The 12,834-nt window shown below is 35.3% G+C and overlaps 1 protein-coding gene across 6 annotated transcripts in view; it reads right to left on the bottom strand.

Annotated features, from left to right (window-relative positions):
- Positions 1 to 12,834, bottom strand: part of SLC4A10 (solute carrier family 4 member 10) — a 301,713-nt gene that overhangs the window by 162,543 nt on the left and 126,336 nt on the right. The gene's annotated exons all lie outside the window — the stretch shown is intronic.

Here is a 12,834-nt window from a genome sequence, read left to right as displayed (position 1 = left end):
CTTATAATTATACTCTTCTCATTAAGAAAATTTATTCTATTTTCTCCCTACCTTCAACTGTTATCCCACCAGTCACCTTCCCTTCACAGTTAAGTGTGTGAAACAATCACTATCTCAAAAAACAGATTTCACCAATGTCCACAGTAATGCCAAATTCCATGGAAACTTTTTGGTTCTATTATTTCTATCTGTGGCACTTGATACTATTGACTCTTCTCAATGACCACTTTCTCTTGGCACTCCTTCTCTGTTTTGTTCATATTAGCTTCCTTTGCTAGTTCTTCTTTTTATCCATTCAAGGTTGGAGATCCCCAAGCTCTATCTTTGACTTTATGAGTTCAGCTGATACATATTTATTACAGGCTCTGAGACCTAAAACTTGATGATAGATTGCTCTCTCTTGGGCTGCAGGCCTATGCATACCTACACTTATTAGACATATTACTTGCATATCCTTCCCACAGGCATGTCAAACAACATGTCCATGGAACTCATCCTCTTCTCTGTCTTCCAAGTATCAGCCATCTATCATCTATGTTAGTGAGTGCACCATCTATCCAGTCATCTCAAAGACCATCTAATTTATCACCAGGTCCTCCTTTACATCTCTAGAATCCATTCCCTCTTCAGTATCCCTAGTGTTGCTGTCTTAGTTGGACTCTGATCATTTCCTTCCAGGACTATTAGAACATTCTCCTTCCTGCTGTTTTGTTTTGTTTTGTTTTGTTTTCCTTTCAAGCTACACTCTTGTCCCACTTTTTATCCATCCTGAATGCCGATGACTTTTTTTTTTTTCCCAAAAAAATGCAAGTCTGACTACATTATTCCCCTACTTTAAACTCATTGATCATTCTCTGTTGCCTATATGAGAAAGCTCTTAGTTCTATTTAAGGCCAAATGATATCTGACCTCTGCCTATATCTCTGGCCATACTTCTGAATACATTCTGCTTCACATACTATAAACCAATGTGAGCCCCTTCAACCTTTTAGCCAAATGTCCTCAAGTCTCTCTTTTTACTTAATACTTTTCTTATTCTTCCAATTGTAGGAAACGTCTTTGTCTCTCCTAATTATCTGGTGAAGACCTACTCATCTTTCAAGTCTCAGTTCAAGGATTATGAGACCTATAAAATTTTCCATACCCTCTGATTCTAAATACAGTTGACCACTTTCTTCCTTAAGGACCCTCCAGTACTTAATAACACTTGATTGTAATTACTTACCTAAAAGTCATTTTTTTCTTATAAATCTTCTCTGAGAAGGACACTATGTTAGTCAATTTGTATCTTTAACAACTAACACAGTGCCAGGCATACAGCAGATGCCTGAAAAATGTTTACTGAGATAACAAACTTTTATTGAGAGGTATTAGGCCATGAATCAAGAACACAAATATAAAGAAGATATTATTTCATTCCTATAAGTCATCAGGTTTCAGCCCTTCCCAACTTATGAAAAAAGTGAGACTCGCAAGTGTGATGTATTGCCCTGGGTATCCCTTCCCTGAACAAACATATCAGAATAAATGAAGAGAAGATGTGAACTCCAAAACAAACATGCATTAATCTATGCATTCAATAAAATCACAAATTTCTAGCATTATTATTTCAACATAACTGAACAAATAATCTAAAATGTATAAGGAAAAACTGAAAGAAAAATAACCAACAACATCTTGATGAAACTCAAGGAGGAAGAATTCACCTTATGAAATATCAAGCTATACCACAAAGTTGTATACTTAAAGTAATTCACAATTTTGGGATCTTAAATGTTAGTAATTTCAAATTACTTGGACCATCACTACATTGTTATTCTCTAATATGTTGAAGATTATTAATCAGGGGGAATGTACAGAACATGAAAGAATTCAGACAGACCCTTGTGTAAAACTAGCATTTAAGAGTCAGAAAAAGAGGGCACCTGTGTGGCTCAGTTGGTTGAGTGACTGCCTTCAGCTCAGGTCATGATCCTGGAGTATCAGGATCAAGTCCTGCATTGGGCTCCCAGCTCCACCAGGAGTTTTCTTCTCTCTCTGACCTTCTCCCCTCTCATGCTCTCTCTCACTGTCTCTCTCTCAAATAAATAAATAAAATCTTTTTTTTTAAGTATCAGAAAAAGAAATTAAACACTTAATAGTTAAAAAATAATGAAGTTATAGACTTTCAATTAAATATGGGAAATTAAATACCTGCTTTCTATCTCTATTGTCATTGGACACTACATTCTTAATGCCAAGTTAGGAAACAATTTCTTAAAGAACACTAAAAAAGAAATGATTAATAAGTTTTGTTACATTTAAGTCAGAAACTTCTCTTTATCATAAGAGTTGGGAGGCCACAAGGCATTAAAAAATGTATTTCTAGGGTGCCTGGGTGGCTCAGTGAGTTAAGCCTCTGCCTTCGGCTCAGGTCATGATCTCAGGGTCCTGGGATTGAGCCCCATGTCAGGCTCTCTGCTCTGCGGGGAGCCTGCTTCCCCCTCTCTCTCTGCCTACTTGTGATCTCTCTCTGTGTCAAATAAATAAATAAAATCTTTTTAAAAATGTATTTCTAACACATATAACTGATAAAGGACCAACAAACAAGATATAGAGGGGAATCCTACAAATCCTAGGAAAAGATGAAAACCCAATGGGAACATAGACAAAAAACTTAAATAGGCATTTAATAAAAAAAAAAAAAGCAAATACAAATTGTAACAAATGTAAGAAGAGGTCCACTAGTTCTCAAGAAAATGGAAATTCAAACCATAATGAGGTATCCCTTTACTCCCACCATCTTGGCAAAAATTGAAATGGTTGACAATTCTATGTCTCAGTGTGGTACAGACCAGTTTCTCATATAGTACCAGTAGTATTATACAAAACTACTTTGAAACAGTATAGCATTCTTTATTAAAATTGAAAATATGCACACCATACAACCTAGCAATTTCCTTGGGCCCTAGAGAATTACATGAAGATGTATAAAAATATAAGAGACACATATAAGAATCTCTACAACTGCACTGCTTATAAAGACAAAGTGCTGGAAACAACCCCATTAACAGAATGTATGAAGTAGAAGATATTCACACATTGGGATATATATAACAATAATGGACAAACCACAGGTATGCATAACAATATAGATGAATCTCAGATACTATTGAGTAAAAAAATATATATAATATAATTTCTTTTATAAGGCTTTAAAAGTAGAAAAACTAAAATATATTGTTCAGAGATGCATACATAGGAAAAGATCAATACAAAAGTCAGAAAACTTGTTACCTCTGGCATAAAGGTGAATAGGATCTGTGACTGGTGAGAGGAACATGAGGAGCTTCTGGGGTGTTGGAAATGTTCTGTTTCTTGATACAAGTTTTTGCTTTAATAATATTTAAAATTTATACATAAGCTTTCTGTACTTTTCTATATGTTTGCTTTATTTCAAAATTTAAAAAATTAAAGAAACCAAAGAGGAAGAGTTTCAAAAAGGGGGCAGCTACTAGTTTACATGCTATAAAGGAGTCAAACAAGATTAAAACTAAAAATTAGCTGTTACAGTTGAAAATTCATGTTTATCTGTTAGCTTCATAAAAGCAATTTCAGTGAATGAGGAAATGAGTAAAATTGAGGAAATTTAGGCAACGAATATTTCCTAGACGTGAAAATAAAGGCTTTACAGAGGGCGGTACTTGAACTAAATCTCAAGACTGCAAAGGTTTCTAATAATTACTGCTGAAGATAACCATTCCCCAGATGGACAAAGATAAAGGGCACCAGACACCTTAGGTGCAAGTCCAGAGGGCCTGGCTGGGTATATTGAATATTGTCTTTGTTTATGAGATGCAGATTCGATGGGCCTGTGCCAAAAGTAACATCCTAAAAAGTTGCCAAGCCAAGGCTAAAATAAACCATCTGAAACCATATCCAAGCATAATCAGAGAAAAAGATGCCAAGACAGACAGCTGAACTGATGTCTTGAGGACATTAAATGCAAGGAAGACCAAACTGAAGGAGTTTCCTGAGGCAGAATCTTGCAGGCTGGTTAAAATATCAAAATTCACTTGGGTAAATAACTATGATTGAATTGTTGGATCACATGGTAAGCTTATGTTTACCTATATGAGAAACTGCCAGACTGTCTTCCAAAGTGGCTGTACCATTTGCATTCCAACCAGCAATGAATGAAAGTTCCTGTTGCTCCACATTCTTGCCAACATTTGATGTTGTCAGTGTTTTGGATTTTAGCTATTCTAATGGGTGTGTGGTGATATCTCACTTTTAATTTGCAATTCCCTAATGACATACAATATTGATCATCTTTTCATATGCTTATTTACTATCTGTATTTCTTCTTTGGTAAGGTGTCTGTTCAGATTTTTTCCTATTTTGTAATTGGATTTTTGTTTTCTTATTGTTGAGTTTTAAGGGTACTTTGTATATTTTGGATATAAGTCCTTTACTGGATATGTATTTAGCAAGAATCTTCTTTTTAGCTTGTCTTTTCATTGTAATATTGTAACAGTCCTTCATAAAGAGTATGTTTTAATTTTAAGGAAGTTCAATTTATTGGGGGTGTCTGGGTGGTGCAGTCTGTTAAGCACCTGGCTTTGGCTAAGGTCATGATCCCAGGGTCCTGGGATCAAGCTCCTCATCAGGCTCCCTGCTGCATAGAGAAGCCTGTTTCTCCCTCTCTTTCCCTCTGCCTCATATTGGAAGTATATGGATAGTAGAAAAGAAGAAAAGTTTCAGTATAGAGCCAGAGCTCGTCTCCAAAAAATTCTTCTGAATTTTACAGGTTATGCATAAAGAAGCTTGACAGAAGTTTTCTTAAATTTTAAGACAACCCCCAAAATTTTTGTGAAATTATAAATAAGTTGTAAGGATTGAAGCAACTTTTCTAGACTACATTAGTAAAAAATAAATTTTAATTAATAATGATAAAGATAGAATTAATGTTCCATACCCTTAACAGAAAATGATATTTAGAAATCCTTGACATTAGGGGTCAAAAATTCAGGGGGAAAATATTACACAGCTATGTCAGTTCATTTCTAAAAGTACGCTATTTCTCCAAATGTTACAATTTTGTGCTATTTATCTCTTTTTTTCCTAAAGATTTCATTTATTTATTTGACAGACAGAGTAGACAGCAAGAGAGGGAATATAAGCGGGGCAGTGGGAGAAGCAGGCTTCCAGCCTAGCAGGGAGCCTGATGCGGGGCTCAATCCCAGGACCCTAGGATCATGACCTGAGCCAGAGGCAGACCCTTAACAACTGAGTCACCCAGGTGCCCCTATTTATCACTTTTTAAGTGAGTATTTGTTGATTTTTTTTCTCATTCTAAATAAATATCCACCTTTGTATCTAATTTATATTCAAATGTTTTTTCCCTAGAGAACCTTCAAAAATGCTTAAGTGTCAGCCCTCACAAAACCTACATCTGCCCTTAGGCCACCTGTATGTAGATAGTCCACAATTTTGTGTCTCCATCTCAAATCTCTTTCACAGACTGGAAACTGTCATATCCCAAGCACTCAGCTGACAATTCCGTTGCATGTCTAAAAGATGACTGAAAATCAACACATACAGGACTAAACTCCTAGTCTTCTCTGTCCCGACCCCCTCCTATAAGTTTTTCCCCCATAATCTTGTCCATCTCAGTTGATGACAAAACAATTTCCTAGCTGCTGAGAACAATTATCTTGGAGTCATTATAGATTCCTCTCTTTTTCTTAAGCCTACAACCCATCCAACAGGAAAACTATTGGAGCAAATGGCAAAATATATCCGGAATTTGTCCACTTATTATTTTACTTCACCGCCCTGGTCAGGGCCACATGATACCCAACCTGGATGACTGAAACAGTCTCCTGACAGGACTTCGTGAATCTACCTTTAGTCCCAATGTCTGCACCAAACACGATAACCAGTGTACTCCTCTTAAAATGCAGGTTAGATCATGTCATTCATTTATCCTTGTAACGTTACCCTCTTTTACTCAGAGAAAAGGAGATTTTTCTAGGTCTCTCCAAGGACTTCTGTGACCTGCACACCCCACTCCTATTATATCTCTGATCTTCTCTCCTTCTGATCTCCTCCTCACCCCACTCACCTCAGCCACACTGGCCTCCTTGCTGTTCTCACAACCTCCCTGGGAACTTGTCTCTTTTTTCACTGCCTGAAATATTCTTCCTACTTGGATAATTCATCACTTCTTTCAAGTCTTTTCTCATATTTCACCTTCTCAGTGAAACCTACACTAAACACCTACTTAATATTACACCCTACACTTTGACCCGTTATGCTTCTTAGACTCTTCTATTTTTATTTTTTCTATAACACTTACATACCATGTAATTAACTTATTATATTTAGTGTTTACTTTCTAGTTTCCTCCCAAAGTTTTTCCACATAAGAGCCGAGATTTTCGATTTGTTCGCTGATGTATCCCAAAAAGATCTAGAACAGTGTTTGATAATTCTTGATGCTCAATAAATTTTTATTGAGTATATAAATCTTTTGCATGAATAGAGATGATTTTTTTTGTTTTTTTGTTTTGTTTTTTAAAGATTATTTATTTATTTATTTATTTGAAAGACAGAGATCACAAGTAGGCAGAGAGGCAGGCAGAGAGAGAGGAGGAAGCAGGCTCCCCGCTGAGCAGAAAGCCCAATGTGGGGCTTGATCCCAGGACCCTGGGATCATGACCTGAGCTGAAGGCAGAGGCTTGAACCCACTGAGCCACCGAGGCGCCCCGAGATGATATTTTTAAGTAAAATATTTAGATAACAGACATAATAATGCACTGGCTACTAAACACATTAAAAAACTTAAGAAAAGAAAAAATGGCCACAAATTTCAAAACAACAGTAATGAAAAGGCCACAATTTATGGCTATGAAACCATACGGAAAATATTTCCTGTTTCTGCATGGTTAGGGACTTCTAAAGCAAAAAAAAAACCTGCAATCTGGAGTGAAGGACAAGCTTTACTTGATTAACAGTTGACTAAAAGATAGAGACCTTCAAAGAAATGTAGACATTTATCTTCCAGATATATGTCTTTACATTGCAAAAAATAATAAATCCCCATAGCTACTGGTTTATATTCCAAAGGTTTAAACTAGGGACCTTCCTCTTTTCTTTTTTGAGATTTGATTATATAAGAGATAAAATCTCTCTCTCTCTCTCTCTCTCAGGAGGGAAAAGGCAGCTGTAGAGAAATTCCTAGATAAGCTCCCAGATTCATAATCTTAGGGCTCCCCTCCTGTGCATATAGCCACATGGTTCTCACCACATCACCTTAAAGGGGAAGAAGAGGGCATGGAGAACCAATATGGTTATTGCTATATGTAGTAAGAGCCAGCCTCCAATCCAGAAACCACCTCATGTTTACTTTTAGAACAAAATTAATAAATGCATATATTAAAAACATCAATGGATTTAAGAGACTTTCTACAAAGATTATATGGGAATATAATAGATATAAAATATTAAACATGAGGCCTATTACATAGCAGACATTCATACTAGAGTTCCCTCTCCCCTTCATATGGCTCACCCCTCAGTGGCTCAAAGGAATAAGAAGACAGAATAAAATTTTCTTGTCCTATCTCATTATCTTTCTGTTTCCCTGTATATTTTCAGCTTTTTTAATCCCAACTATAATAACCCTGGATTAAACAACTAGAGAATCACATTAGATCCTGTGGAAAACAGTTATACAAATAAAATTTCCAGATTAACATTTCCACAAATTTTTCCAAAAACTTTATATCCAAAATTGAATTTTCCATCCTAGTAGACATCACTTAAGAAGACAAAGAATCAAATAACTTACTGATAAATGTCATTGTTCAGAAAGCACTTGAATATCATTGAGCCTAATGTAAACTATTTTTAAGATTATACAGGGAAAATTTTATTTTATGATATAACAAGTCCAAAAATTTAGTTAAAAGAGGAAATCTCCTCAAAGGAACATTTCTTTTTTTTTTAAGATTTTCTTTTTTTAATTCATTTGAGAGAGATACAGAGACAGAGACAGAGAGAGCACAAGCATAGGAAGAGGCAGAGGGAAAGGAAGAAGCAGACTCCCCACTAAGCTGGGAGCCCAAGGTGGGGCTCAATCCCAGGACCTGGAGACGATCTGAGCCGAAGGCAGATGCTTTACCATCTGAGCCACCCAGGTGCCCCTCAAACGAACATTTCTTAAGTTAATCAAAATAGTCAATAATTAATGTCATATCAGGTCAAAACCCCAAAATTAATAAAAATGCAAATTCATTTAGATAAAAATATGTTTCAAAAAATGTTAGTAAGGGGTGGCTCAGTCGGTTAAGCCGCTGCCTTCCGCTCAGGTCATGATCCCGGGGTCCTGGGATCGAGTCCCACATCGGGCTCCTTGTCCAACAGGGAGCCTGCTTCTCTCTCTGCCTCTGCCTGCCACTCTGCCTGCTTGTGCTCTCTCTATGACAAATAAATTAAAAAATACATATATATATATTAGTAAGAATGAGACAGTTCTATTAAAAGCTTTTTTGAGATAAGCACATAACACTAGAACTTACTCAGAATTCACCTATATGCCACTTGAAAGAAAATAGTTTCCCCATTAGAAAAACAAAGGTTCATTAAAGGTAACATTGTTTTCTGAGTAAAATTTTGCTAACAAGGGCGCCTGGGTGGCTCAGTGGGTTAAAGCCTCTGCCTTCAGCTCGGGTCGTGATCCCGGGGTCGTGGGATCGAGCCTCACATCCGGCTCTCTGCTCAGCAGGGAGCCTGTTTCCTCCTCTCTCTCTGTCTGCTTCTCTGTCTACTTGTGATCTCTGTCAAATGAATAAATAAAAATCTTTTAAAAAAATTTGCTAACGAGTCCTAGATTTTTGACATTTAAATCGTGTGAATACAATCTTGCTAAGCAGATACAGAATTATTATAGATATTTTTGTTATGTAAGAGATACCAGTACTGAAAGAACTCAGTGTGGCTGTGGTCATAGCATTCTGACGCTTTATTAAATGCAGTGAGATTAGAGGTATATTTGAGGATGGAAAGGACTCCTACTATAATTAATAATAATACTAATAAACTATTCTATATTTAGCTAGGAGGGAAGGGGCCAAGCTTACCTACTCTTGAAGAGAACTGTGGTGTGTTTTGTTTTGTTTTGTTTTTCAGTGAAATGAATATAACGCAGCTGGTGCATAATTACTGAGTTGCTACAGCCATTTAGATGTGTCAATCATGGGAAAAGGTCAAGTATATTAAGCTGAATAAGCATGTGATCTTTAATTCCATGGAGACTCTAAGAGATTCAGGAAACACAACAAGCCATCATTTATCATAATATATCAAAGAATTCTAATTCCAACAGAAATTCTCTGCTGAGGGAGAGTAATGGAAAGAGACCAAGAAGGGTGAGTGAGTGTGTGTGTATGGGCTATTGCACTGCTGTTTCTTGGGCTGCTTCACTGAAAAGAAAAAAATGTCAAACCAGTCATCAGACCTCAGGGCCGTATTTGTAATCATTACAAAACAAAGGGTCACATGATTGTCACTACTTTATTTTAAAAAATTGGAATCTTGTAAGTGCTAATGTTACTCATCAAAAAAACCATAGTCTGAGATTTACTAGTTTACTAAGGTGACATTTAAAAAGAAAAACAAAACAAAAAAACTTCTTTTTATAAGGTTATAATGCAGTCGAGCAAAACACAGCAACTAAATAACTTTGTATCTTGAGATAGCAGTGTTATTTTTCATCTTGGAACATGAAAAGCCTCAACATGTAAGCTTCAGCATTTGTCCAAAAAATGAATGAATCCTAATAATATGTATTTTCTAAGAAAAAAAGAAAGCCAGAAGAATTCCCAGTTCTGGTAGGTTGTAAAACAGCTTGATGTTGAATGTTTACGGTACTCAAAGAGAGGCTACAATTTAAATCAATTAAGAAATGGAATAATAAGGAATGCTTATAGAACATGATTTTTGCACTTAAAAGGTAACTATTCAATTGTTGAGGACTCAAGTCCAACAAAAAAAAAAACAGCAGCAAATATACAAATTAGAATACTAATAAAAAGCAGTAAACAATACCAATCTGCATTAAAGCTAATGTTCTTATGTGGTATCAGCCATTAAATGCTGTAGAAACTTGTATTAAAGTAAAATCAATCATAACTTGAGCAATCAAGGAAAGTTTCGTGGAGAAGGTAGAACTTGACTTGAGTCTTACACAGTAAGAACGAGGAGTGGGATAATGTGTGCAAAAGGAGAGGAGCATTCTGGGGGGATAATGTAAGGTACATGCTATGGCAGGAGAAAAAATAAGGTAAGATAGAATACTTTTATGATCACAAATCTTGCAATTTCCCTATTATTTTATTTATTTATTTTTCCAGAGACAGTATGTGTGAAGAAAAGGGGAGGGATGCAGCAAAGAGAGGGAAAGGCAGAAAATCCTAAGCAGGTTCCATTCATGCTCAGTGCTCACAGTGCTCAGCACAGGGTCCGACTTTGGGCTCAATCTCATGACCCTGAGATCATGACCTGAGCTGAATTCAAGAGTCAGTCACTCAACTAACTGAGCCACCCAGGCGTCCCATCAATTTCACTATTATTTTAAAATATTTATGTTTGCTGTTTTATTTTGCAAGAAAGAGAGAGAAAATAGATCAACATATGTTCTGGGATACTTTAAAAAATGAATGCAAAAGAGAAGGTGGTACTCCTCACCTTCCCAACCCATTTTAATTAATTTGTGATTTCTGAACAGCCCTGCCACTTTGCTTTAGGGAAATAGCTTAGAAAATGAGCAAAAATGTAAAACTGTAAAATATTCCAGATTTAGTTTTGTATTGTGTTAATCCAAAAGACATGAGCACATGTAAAAACTGGCTCATTCTGGGAATTATGGTAATTAAGGACAAAGAGGCTTGCTTGGGAAAACAAAGAGTTGTTGAGAAGACAAAGAGGAGATTTCCATGAAGAAAGTTGGTGGGGTTCAACTGTAGAACTGAAGGAATAAAACAAAACATCGGAAAGCAAAGATGAAAAAACCTGGCACTTCCGTATAGATATTTACAAATTAGAGATAATATGGTAGGTTTTTTTTTTTTTTAATTGCCACAAATATTTTAGCAGTTTCTCCCACCTGAGGTGAAGACTATTCCTTCAACCCTTGAATCTCAGTTTGGCTGTGTGACTTGTTTTGACGTCTGGGACATCAGCAAATGAGATACAAAGTCTTGGGGAGTACTCGTACACTGGTTTTTCCTGCTGTTGTTTCTGGGAACTCTTATGCTACCATGTAATCAGAGCTGCCTAATTTTATCACACAGAACTGCCTAATTTTATCACACAGAACTGCCAGAGTATACTCTCTTAACACCTTATACTTTCTTATAAAATTTTTCAAAATTTCAATTCAAGCAACTAATGTCATAATGTCATATTACTCTACTTCAAATTGCTTTCTTCCTCAAGAAAGGTATAAAATAAATTTCTGTGGTTTCAGATAATTTTTAGGACATTTGTAACCCCTTCATTTATACAGAATGAGAATTCCTTTTCAAATTTAAACTAATGAACTTTTTTAGTCAGAAAACTTAAAAACTTCAATGTATTTAAATACTAAGCAAAGTTAACAAGGAATTAATATTTTAAAGCATACTCTAAAAGTTCACTTTAAAGATCACAGAATTTAGAGCAGGAAAATTCTTCAGAAATCATCTGATTAAAATCTCTCATTTTAACATGTAAAATAAATAGGAATTGAAGCTAACTCAATATTTCTAAAACTAAACAATGTTAAGTAACCATATCCAATAGGGAAAATTTAACAACTTAGTGCATTTTTTCCTTATATGAAACTCTACTATTTCCATATAATATAAAATGATAATATATTTCATCTTTCATATAACAATCTTTCAAATACTTTCACTTAGCAGTCATGTTCCTTGTAAGTATTCTCTTAGCAATTTCCTCAACTAATATTTGTATGAGATGACCTCTCATGAGGTCATATCCATCTTCTCCAGTGGGTCTACCATAGATGTAGTTAATGTATGAAGGTCCACAGGACACATCTGGAACATTTTGGTTATGCCCAGATAGACCCCTACAGCACCTATAAGTGGAAATAATATTCCAGGAAGTGAATCATCCAGGAAAAATATGAAGAATAAGAAGGAAAAAATAATAACCAAGAATAGATGTGGAAGGAAACCAATATTTCAAAGGTAGAGGAGAATTGTAGTTGTCCAAGGTTTGAAGAAATAGATGAAACCTCTCACATTATGTTAATGGGAGTATATTTCAGTACAAACATGCTGAAAGCCAATATAAAAACATATATCAAAATCTTAATTTAATATACTTTTGAGGTAGTGATTTTGCTTCTGTGAATTACATCAGGAAGGTCAAATATATAGAGATACCTATACAATAATGTTCATAGCCACTTTTTTAAAAGAGAAAAATGAGAAATAATAAAAATTTCCATTGATAAAGGATTAATTAAATATACTGTGGTACAATCATACAATAAAATGCCAGGTAGCAATTTAAATGACTATTATCTATATAACATGAAAAGATCTTGATGTTTCTTAATGAAATGAGAGTAATTTAAAAGTTAAAAAGGTACCATAATTCTGCTTATATATAATTAAGTTATAATCATGTGTCTGTTTATGACACATAATTAAATTAATATTCTGTTCATAATATTAACTCCATCATTATTCTGTTCAGATTATTAATAGTATTACTTTTAGGTGGTGGGTTTTCATGGTTGCTGTTTTGTTTGTCTGCTTGCTTCATACTTTTTGTATTT

This window comes from Meles meles, chromosome 9 (assembly GCF_922984935.1).
Source record: "Meles meles chromosome 9, mMelMel3.1 paternal haplotype, whole genome shotgun sequence".
Classification (NCBI taxonomy): domain Eukaryota; kingdom Metazoa; phylum Chordata; class Mammalia; order Carnivora; family Mustelidae; genus Meles; species Meles meles.
This window is presented reverse-complemented; position numbering and strand designations above follow the sequence as displayed.